The sequence below is a fragment of the Scyliorhinus canicula genome, chromosome 18 (genome assembly GCF_902713615.1).
Source record: "Scyliorhinus canicula chromosome 18, sScyCan1.1, whole genome shotgun sequence".
Lineage (NCBI taxonomy): Eukaryota > Metazoa > Chordata > Chondrichthyes > Carcharhiniformes > Scyliorhinidae > Scyliorhinus > Scyliorhinus canicula.
Window position 1 is genome coordinate 86,995,460 of NC_052163.1, and position 11,572 is coordinate 87,007,031.

An 11,572-nucleotide genomic window follows, 5' to 3' on the forward strand; every position below is an offset into this window, starting at 1 on the left:
ACGGAGGGTGAATACGTCCTCTTCATGTGCAAGGTTATGCCTCATCCAGTTTAATGTTGTACACAGGGCCCGCATGACGGTGGTGAGGATGAGTAGGTCTTTTGTGAGGGTAGTGGATAGATGTGGGCGGTGTGCAGGGGGGCCACGAATCACATCCACATGTTCTGGCAGGAGTTCTTGGACGTGATGCCTGAGGTGTTGGGTGTGGGGGTGGTCCCGAGTCCGGAGGTGGCGATATTTGGGGAGTCCAGGGGGTTAGAGAGGCTAATGTTTTAGACAGTGAAATTCAAGCGGGCAGCTCATAAATTACTGAATTGCTTGGACAAAACATGTAGAGGGCAGGGTGAGGAGGGAATAATGGCAGATGAAATATTATGTGGACAAATGACAAGTGCTGTTCTTTCAGAGGGAGCGTCTTGAATCGCATGAGTGGTGTTGAAACAATGAATAATCTTTTTCAGACTCAGCATTTTCAGCCAATTCAGAGGAGCAATCTTCAAAATCAAGAGATAGTGGAACAACACAACTAAAACGATTGGATATAAGTCAGAGGAAAGTTTTGATCAAACCGCACCTTGCTCTAGTTAACTTGTGCACAATTCGCAGTGCAGGTCACAGAGACATTTAGGTACTGGAGGCAGGGCAGAGAAGAGACCAATGAACCTGTTTTTGATTGTATTGATTGAGCATGCAAGGATATCAAGGCAAACTCTTAAGGATACAATGTGCTAAAACACGAGGAAAAGGAGATATCCATGCAGTCCGAGATCTTTATTGTTCTACTTTCAAATGGTGCTTAGCATCGGTTTTGGGAGCAGAATGTGGAAGTACATATATTGAAGATGAGAACATTGACCTGAAAGGTTCATGATTCAGAAACTTAAATAGGCAGTCAGCAATCTGTGATTGGTCATGCCTTTTGCTGCCTAACGATTCCTACTTGCACTGCTCCTTGAACTTTCGTTCGTTCATCCTGGCCTGATGAGTTCCTGGGGCCATCATGAGATGTTCTCAGTCAGTAAACTAGAAGGAGCACGAGCAATATGAAATACTTACTCCTCTGATGTCCCCTTCCTCAGCAACTAAAGAAAATTCAGTTACGGGATGAGGGTATCGCTGACTGGGTTGGCATTTATTTCCCATCCCTAATTGCTCTTCAGCTGAGTGGCTTCGGAGTCAACCGCATTGCTGTGGGGTCTGGAATCCCATGTAGGCCAGACCAGGTGAGGATGGCAGATTTCCTTCCTTGAGAGACAGTAGTGAACCAGATGGGCTTTTACAACAACCAACATTAGGGGGTGGATTCTCCGGCCTCCCAACTGCGGGTTTCGCAGCAGTGAGAGGCGGTGCGCTGTTTGCTGACAGCGGGATTCTCTGCTCCTGCTGTCGTGGTCCATGGGAATTCCGCCAGGAAACCCACGGATGGGGTGAGCGAACAGGCGGAGAATTCCGGCTTTGACTTTGAATTCCAGATTTCTAAAAATTTAATTTTTATTGAATACAAATTTCACCAACTGCCGTGCTAGGACTTGAACCCTAGTCGCTTGGTTACGAGCCCAGAGACAATTCTGCTATACCACCATCTTCCCCTTGGCTTAATATCCTTCCTGGATCCCTTCTACCAGCATGGACAAGGCAGGGATGAACTCTGGATGGGCAATTCCAGTTGCCAACCTGTGTCCTAGCAGTTTTGTGGCACAATGCTCTCGTGCTCTAAATTGCCTTCATGCCATCCACTGCATCCGGTACAAAATGAGTATTGATCAAACTTTGTTTACCATTTCTTTCCCATCTCTGCTGCATGCTCTAACTTTTTCCGTGAGATTGCGCAGCCCATGCCTCACAACTAAATGCCCATAACTAAATGGTGGTAGTCAGTAGGTAGGAATCAGGAGCAGGACTCTGGTTAGTTGTCCTCTCTCCCCAGCCTAGACGCATTGAGGTTAATCGCACGATGGTGCCACTCAGGACTATCATTGCACAAGGTGTTCAGACTCTGCGGAGGGTTTGTATTGGCAGTAGTTCAATCTGCACTGTACAGAGCAATACAATTACTTTCCTGGTACATCTTAGAGTGCTGTCATGTATTTTAAATTATTTTATGTACTGTTATCTAAACCAGACAGCGTGAAGCTGAAGATGACATAAATTGATGGCTTTGACAGGCCAAAGAAAACATTTTTGAAAATAAACTGTTTACTGTAAAATAAAGATCCTTTTCTAGATGATAACACATTAAAGCGTAAAACTCATTTTAAATGGTGTGTTGAAATTTAACGTTGCTGGTGATTTACTTTAAGGAGCTTCCTTCTTTTTTCTTAACAAAATGTTCTTTCCCGTTTTCTTCCTTCACTTCTGAAGCTGCCGGCCCAAGTTAGGGCACAATTCCACAGGGACTAGCTCCAAATTTTCACAAAATAATTCCATTCTTCAGGCACAAACTGAGATTGAGTGACTGCAGGTGCAAACTGTTCCTTCATGGAGAGGCTTGTGAGGTAGGCCATGTCCAGCCTCAAATGACATGCGCATAATGGATCTCTGGCAAAGGAGCAAGACTTATTTGGAAGCTTGTTCAACTCTAAGGGTGAATTGAACAGCCCCAGCAGAACATTAACTTCCTGTCCATGGTGCCTATGAGTATGCTTCTCATTAGGAACATTGGGACGCTCGCTACGTCCTTCAGTGTTCAACTTCTCGATTTTTCCATCATTGCCTTCTTGTCATGCTCTCTGCCTTCCTAATATAGCTGTGCTACTTCACCCTCTCTCTTTATTCCTTCTAAATACCATGTAGGATTCTCCTTCTTCTCCCTGGATCCTGTGCGGAGTCTGCATGTTCTCACCGTGTCTGCGTGGGCTTCCTCCGGGCGCTCTAGTTTCCTCCCACAAGTCTCGAAAGACATGCTTTTAGGTGAATTGGACATTTTGAATTCTCCCTCCGTGTACCTGAACAGGCGCTGGACTGTGGCGACTAGGGGATTTTCATTTCAGTGTTAATGTAAGCCTACTTGTGACATTAATAAAGATTATTATCTTGTTGTAATCAAGGTTTGCCACAACGCCTTATAAGTTGAATTCATTCTAGCGTCTCAAACCTGTGGAACCGCTGGCCTTCCTCAGTCTTTCTTCCCCTTTGCAATATTCAGGCTTACAAAGCACAACCTTTGCATCACCAATCACTGCTTTTTGATTCAGTCCATCTTCCCTTCTGTAATTTCTTGCAACCTCGATTATGCCCTGTTCTGTAGGCTCATGTGGGCTGTTCACCAGGAAGCAAGTGTGCCATTAATTTGGGGTGTTTCAGTGATGTGTGCAGATTAACCCATCTCCCTCAGGTCTAGTGCAGTAACACGCTGTTGATGACCTGCAGTTTGAGAGAAAATCATTGCCAAATGGCAGCAGTAATAGGCAGAGATAAAGGATAGCTAAAGGTAATTTTTGCTGTTTTATTTCTGACAGGATTTCTGATGCCTCGGCACTGTCTTTAAGGATTATAATGAGCCCATTTTAATGTTTACATATTGTAATAGCTCATATTATAGACCAGCCTCTTCAAGTGCAGCGTCTTCCCTGTGCTGCTGTGTTGAAGCATACGCTGATAATACACTTTCATATTTTTCACAGGCAGTTTTTTCTTTTTGCTGACATGCTGGTACTCAGGATTTCTTTATGCAGCAGGCTAAATGGCTGATCCCTCGGATCCAATGCATATTATAGAATCATTCAATCCAGAGAAGAGACACAAGGCATGCCAACCCTATGTGCTGGGCATTCTACTCCCCTCACTTCACCCCTCGTCTACTGGTTATCAGCAGTGCCAGAATCTGCAACTCCTTGGCTGAACTTCAGAATGCTGCTTCTCACTTCTTTTTTAGGCCACATTGTCCTCCAACCACCCAGTGTCCATTCTGCTTCTGTTCGGTATCTATGTTAAATGAGCAATATGTAAATGCCAACTATTGTCCGTAGCAACTCTTTCAGTGGGCGCCATAACATTTCAAAGTAACTGGCTGCTAAAATAAACCTAGTGGCATTGCCACCTGATTCAAACATTTGACAATTATGATGGAATGATTTCCCTCAGAACTCAGTTCATAAGTGCCCCTGAGCCATAGAGAGTCAGAATACCTCAACCAGTGGTGGGCAACTTGTGGCCCTGCGGTCTATGAGGCAGTTTGTTGACCGTTACTCACATAGTGTTGCCACATTTGGCATGGGGCGGCACGGCTGCACAGTGGTTAGCACTGCTGCCTCACAGCACCAGGGACCTGGGCTCGATTCTGGCCTCGGGTAACTGTGTTGAGTTGGCACATTCCTCCCCGTGTCTGCGTGGGTTCCCTCTGGGTGTTCCAGTTTCCTCCCACAGCATAAGATGTGCAGGTTAGGTGGATTGACGGGGATCAATGAGCCGGGTTACAGGGATAGGGTGGGGGAGTGGGCCTGGATAGGGTGCTCTTTCGGAGGGTCGGTGCTGACTCGATGGGCCGAATGCCTCCTGCACTGCAGGAATTCTATGGTTTCCATTGATTCCCATCTGCATATACTAAAGTGGTCCCACATAAAGCAAGGGAAAGTGAAGTGAGGTGCCTGTTCATTGTGCACATGACTGACTGTGGGAGCTGTTTGCGCACTCTTCTTTTCAAAGCGTAAATATTTCTTTTGTTTTTAACCATTGGAAGTTGATGAAAGTTCAATTAATATATGAATGATTAAGCATTTTCTATAACTCGTTATGACATTTCAGCATGTATTAAATGTATTCAATCTTATTGATAGGGCCATGATTAGTGAACAAGCCTGGTTTGAATCTTGCGGCCTACTGAGATGAAGTTGCCCATCACTGACCTAAACTCAGAGCAATCCTGAGGTAATTGCATGCAGTCAGGTTGGACAGGAGGGGGAGGGGGACTGGAGGGATGGCAATAAAATCTCCAGGAGCAATGTAACAGAGTTTCAGTCAAAACCTGACTTTGAGACGTAGCTTGAGCACTCCCTCAGGGAAACAGAAAGACTACGAGTGACAAAACGACTGAGCTAGGAGTCTGCTGTAAATGAGACATTGATGGCAAAGGTCTATTTCTTCTGCTGTCGAGCACCCTGTTCGGAGTTCATTGTGACAGCACTAAACACAGCACATCGCCTTGCTCCAAACACATAAGTGAGTTAGCAGCTAGACATCGCACACAAGGGATCCAGGCTATCATCATTCTGTGCTGGACTACAAGAGAAATCGTTGCCTGGGTAGCCTGTTGTGCTACTGATTCCTATGTTGTGCTTGAGGCTGATAGCATACATATTTCATAGAATTTAGAGTGCAGAAGGAGGCCATTCAGCCCATCACGTCTGCACCGGCTCTTGGAAAGAGCACCCTCCCCAAGGTCCACACCTCCACCCTATCCCCATAAGCCAGTAACCCCACCCAACACTGAGGGCAATTTTTGACACTATGGGCAATTTAGCATGGCCAGTCCACCTAACCCACACATCCTTGGACTGTGGGAGGAAACCGGAGCACCCAGAGGAAACCCACGCACACACGGGGAGAATGTGCAGACACCGCACAGACAGTGACCTTGCCGGGAATCAAACCTGGGACCCTGGAGCTGTGAAGCAATTGTGCTATCCACAATGCTACCGTGCTATCTTGATGGGGAAGTTATAGTACATCAGGGAAGAAAGGAATACAGATTATGATGAGGGGGTTGGAAGAAATGGGATGGAAGGAAACTGATGTGGAGACACTAGCACAGATCATTTGGGCCAAATGGTCTGCTCGTTATGCTGCACATTCTGTATAATTCCATGCAATAGGTGTAGGTTTGTAGCCAGATGTGGTAATAACAGCAGGAGTATTACAATTGTTCTCTGTAATCGTGGCTAGGGAGAGGTTAAAAAAACAACAGCGGATCAAATATTAATTCAAAACCTCAGTGCCATATTTGATCCTAAGTTGAGCTTCCAACCACATATTCACACCCTTACGAAGAAAGCCTGTCTCCACCTGCGTAACATCATCTGACTGCCCCTGCCTCAGCTGCCAAAACTTTTATCCATAACTTTGTTACCTCTAGATTTGACTATTCTAATGTTCTCCTGACTGGCCTCCCACATGGTACCCTCAGTCCTCAACTCTACTTACCTGCCCTATCCCCATAACCATTGATTCCCTTACTGAATAAAAATCTGTCCATCCCAGCCTTGAACATGCTTAATTAAAAAAACCATTTTATTAAGGCATTTGTAATTTTTTAACAACAATTTCAAAAGCAAACATAACACAATAAATAACACCACCCATCACACCCAGCCACCATGGCTTACACCCCCAGTTCCCCACTCCCCCTCCTACACTCACTGATCCCGCCTCAACTATCTCCCTCTACTTGAACATGCTTAATGACCCAATATCTGCAGCTCTCCACAGTAAAGAATTCCACAGATTCACTACACTTTGAGAGAAGAAATTCTTCCTCATCTCTGTCTTAAATGGGCAACCGAATACTCTGAGACTATGCCTTCTGGTCCTAGACACTCCTGCAAGAGGAAACATCCTCTCAGCATCAACCCTGTCAAGCCCCCTGAGAAACCAATATGTATCAATAAGGTCACCTCTCATTCTTCTAAATACAAATGAGTACAGGGCCCAACTTATCAACCTTTCCTCATAAGAAAATCCCTCCTGCAATAAGTCCACAGAGGCAGAAGTCCCTTCAACAGAATTCCTTTTATTTACAAAACCAACAGCCTTCAACCAGGTGCATTTAGTTTGCTGTCTACACTGAGAGCACAGAGGATCTGACACTCCCTGTTATATACAGAGAAGAGATTCCCTGATTGGGCCACGAATCAGTGAACTCGCATTTAAATTGGCTAATCTCAAAAGCCTGGTCTAAATCATTGCACCGCCATACCCGGGATCAACCTAGTGAACCTTCTCTGGACTCCCTCCAATTCCAGTATGTCCTCCCTTTGATAAGGGGATCAAAACTGTTCACAGTATTCCAGGTGTGGTATAACCAGTGCCTTGTTTAGTTTTAGCAGGATGTCCCTATATTTATACTCCATTCACTTTGATATCCACTTGGCCGATTCTCATCCTTGTTTTTACATCCTCCCAGGGCCTCACGCCTCATATTTCTAATTTCCTCCAGCCCCACAATTCTCCATGGTAGAGAAAGGACAGGGGAGTGGTAGGAGGTGAGTGTCTCCTTCAGGGGGGTCAGCGTGGAGGCAATGAGCTGAATGGCCTCCTCCTGTGCTGTAGCCATTCTGTGATTCAATGATGTCTGCACTCAACTAATTCTGGCCTCTAGGATTTTCCACAATTTTAAATGCTCCACCATAGGTGGTTGTGCCTTCTGTTGTTACATCCCAAGATCTGGATTTCCCTTCCCAAGCTTCTCTGCTTCTCTACTTGCCTTTACGATAATCCTTAAAGCCCACGTCTTTAACCAAGCTTTTGGCCACTTGTCCTAATATCCCCTTGCGCCGCTTGGTGTCAAACATTGCTTGTGAAGTGTCATGATACATTTCACTGGGGACTTCATGTGGCGGCAATGCGGAGCTAAGCCGCACATTCGGCAGCTCCCGCTGAAAACGGACTTTGGGGCTCTTTTCAGGGCCCCCAACGGAGCTGTGTCGGCAAATCCCGACGTGGGAAGAGGACAGGAGTCGACCCCTACGGTCCTATGGTCCGGACCAGGAGTGGGGTAAGGAGAAAAATGGAGAAAGCACCCCTGAAAAAGCGGGGGAAGGAAGACAAAATGGCGGCCGGCGGAGGTCTTGAGGAGCTGAGGCAGTGGGCTCAGGAGCAGCAGGCGACTCTGCTGCACTGCTTCCAGGAGCTTAAGTTGGAGCTGCTGGAGTCGTTGAAGGTAACCAACAGGGAGCTGATGGAGACCCAGACAGCCCAGGGGGCTGCGATCCGGGAGCTGCAGCAGCAGGCCTCCGAAAGGGAGGATGAGGCCGTGGCCGTCACGGGGAAGGTGGAGCTGCATGAGGCGCTCCATAAAAGATGGCAGGAGCGGTTCGAGGAGCTGGACAACCGGTTGAGGAGGAAGAATTTGCGGATCCTGGTCCTCACGGAGGGCCTGGAGGGGTCGGACCTGGCGGCCTATGTGGCGGTTATGTTAAACTCACTGATGGGAGCTGGGTCCTTCCAGGGGCCCCTGGAGATAGAGGGGCCCCACAGAATTCTGGCTAGGAGGCCCAAGCCGAACGAGCCGCCGCGGGCGGTGTTGGTGCGGTTTCATCGGTTCGTGGATCGTGAGTGTGTGCTCCGGTGTGCCAAGAAGGAGCGGAGCAGCAAGTGGGAGAACACGGAGGTGCGGATCTCCCAGGACTGGAGTGCGGAGGTGGCGAGGCGGAGGGCCGGGTTTAACCGGACGAAGGCGGTGCTCCATAGACGGAGTGTGAAGTTTGGCAAGTTGCAGCCGGCGCGTCTGTGGGCCACCTATAAGGATCGGCACCATTATTTTGAGTCCCCGGAGGAGGCGTGGGCCTTTGTGCAGGCCGAGAAATTGGACTCAAACTGAGGGTCTAAGATGGGGGATGCTGTATAATACTGTATTTGTATTTGCTTGGTTTAATGTAAGATGTGGGTTGGCCTTAGGGTGGGTGGGGTGATGTCGATTTGTCTTTTCTATATGGGTTTTTCTGTAGGGGTCTGGTGGACGGGTTCGGGCAGGGGGGTAAACGGGGAGTTCGGGGAACTGGTGGGGGGGACTGACAATGGGAGTTGCCCTGGAGGAGGCGGGGCCGGGCAGGGCGAAAGCGCGGGCTTTCTGCGGGTTTCCCGGACCCATTGACGGGCACGATGGAGGAGGGGTAGTCCCACGTGGGGAGGAGTAGGAGGTAGGGCGGGAGTCGCCGGGGTCAGCAGAAGTTAGCTGGCTCACAGGAGTGCTATGGAGGCAGAGGTGCGGCTAGGAGGGGTCCTAGCCTGGGGGGGGAGGGGGGGGGGGGTACCGGGTTGCTGCTGAAACGGTCAGGAAGGAGCTGGAGGACGCAGGGGGTGCTGGAGGGGGGGGAATTGCCGCCGTGGGAAACTGGCAGAGCGGGGGACGCTGGCCGGTGGTGGGCAAGGGATGGGGTATGGCTAATCGGCGGGGAGGGGGGCAGGGAGCCCTCTGATCCGGCTGATAACCTGGAATGTGAGGGGGCTGAATGGGCCGGTCAAACGGGCCCGGGTATTTGCGCACCTGAAGGGGCTGAGGCGGATGTGGCCATGCTCCAGGAGACACACCTGAGAGTGGTGGACCAGGTTCAGCTGAGGAAGGGATGGGTGGGCCAAGTATTTCACTTAGGGCTGGATGAGAAGAGTAAGGGGGTGGCGATCCTGGTGGGGAAGAAGGTGTTGTTTGAGGCGTTAAATGTGGTGGCTGACAGTGGCGGGAGATATGTGATGGTGAGTGGTAAGCTGCAGGGGGAGCGGGTGGTGTTGGTGAATGTTTACGCCCCAAATTGGGACAATGCGGGGTTTACGCGGCGTATGTTGGGCCGCATTCCGGACCTGGAGGTGGGGGGCCTGATCATGGGGGGGACTTCAACACGGTACTGGATCCCCCATTGGATCGATCCAAGTCCCGGACGGGTAGGAGGCCGGCGGCGGCTAAGGTGTTGAGGGGATTTATGGACCAGATTTGGGGGGGGGGGGGGGGGGGGGGGGGGGGATCCCTGGAGGTTTGCGAGGCCAAGGGCTAGGGAGTACTTGTTTTTCTCCCACGTACATAAGGCCTACCCGAGGATTGAGTTTTTTGTCCTGAGCAGGGGGTTGGTTTCGAGGGTGAAGGATGTGGAATACTCCGCCATTGCCATTTCAGATCATGCCCCGCACTGGGTGGACCTCGGGCTGGGGGAAGAGAGGGACCAACGTCCGCTCTGGCGCTTGGAGGTGGGGCTGTTGGCAGACGAGGAGGTGGCCGAGAGGGTTTGGGGGTGTATCGAGAGGTACGTTGAGGCCAATGACAACGGGGAGGTCCGAGTGGGGACGGTCTGGGAGGCATTGAAGGCGGTGATGAGGGGGGAATTGATCTCCATCCGAACCCATAGGGAGAGGGGGGAGCAGAGGGAGAGGGAGAGACTGATAGGGGAGATGGTGCGGGTGGATAGGAGATATGCGGAGGCTCCAGAGGAGGGATTGCTGGGGGAGAGGCGTAGCCTTCAGGCCAGATTCGACCTATTGACTACCAGAAAGGCGGAAGCTCAGTGGAGGAAAGCACAGGGGGCGGTGTATGAGTATGGGGAGAAGGCGAGCAGGATGCTGGCACACCAGCTCCGAAAGCGGGACGCGGCCAGGGAGATTGGGGGAGTGACGGATAAGGCTGGGAAGGTGGTGTGGAGGGGATTAGATGTTAATGGGGTCTTCAGAGACTTCTATGGGGAACTGTACCAGTCGAAACCCCCGGTGGAGGGGGGTGGAATGGGGCGCTTCTTGGACAAGCTGCGATTCCCGAGGGTGGAGGAGGAGCAGGTGGAGGGACTGGGGGCGCCGATCGAGCTGGAGGAGGTGTTCAAAGGGATAGGGAGCATGCAGTCGGGGAAGGCGCCGGTGCCGGACAGGTTTCCGGCGGAATGTTATAAAAGGCATTTGGACCTGTTGGGCCCCCTGTTGGTCCGGACCTTTAACGAGGCAAGGGAGGGGGGGGGGGGGGGGGGGGGGGGGGGCTTTGCCCCCAACTATGTCACGGGCGCTGATTTCCTTGATCCTGAAGAGGGACAAGGACCCTCTGCAGTGTGGGTCATATAGGCCGATTTCGCTGCTAAGCGCCGACGCTAAGCTGCTGGCAAAGATCCTGGCCACTAGAATAGAGGATTGCGTGCCTGAAGTCATTCATGAGGACCAGACGGGGTTTGTGAAGGGAAGGCAGTTGAATGCGAACGTGCGAAGGCTCCTCAATGTCATTATGATGCCGGCGATGGAAGGGGAGGCAGGGATAGTGGTGGCATTGGACGCGGAGAAGGCCTTTGATAGGGTTGAGTGGGAGTATTTGCGGGAGGTGTTGGAGAGGTTTGGGTTTGGGGAGGGGTTTATCCGGTGGGTGAGGCTGCTCTACGAGGCCCCGATGGCGAGTGTAGCCACAAATAGGAGGAGGTCGGAGTACTTTCAGCTGTACCGGGGGACGAGACAGGGGTGCCCCCTGTTCCCCTTGCTCTTTGCGTTGGCGATTGAGCCCCTGGCCATGGCATTGAGGGAATCAGGGAACTGGAGGGGCCTGGTGCGGGGTGGGGAGGAGCATCGAGTGTCGCTGTATGCGGACGACCTGTTGCTGTATGTGGCGGACCCGGTGGGGGGGGATGCCGGAGGTGATGAGGATTCTTAGTGAATTCGGGGGTTTCTCTGGGTATAAATTGAACCTGGGCAAGAGTGAGTTGTTTGTGGTGCATCCGGGGGATCAATAGGAGGGGATTGGTGGGCTCCCACTGAAGCAGGCAGGGAAGAGCTTCAGGTAACTAGGGGTCCAGGTGGCTGGGTGTTGGGGGGCCCTGCACAAGCTCAACCTCACAAGGTTGGTGGAGCAGATGGAGGAGGAGTTTAAGAGGTGGGATATGTTACCGCTGTCACTGGCGGGGAG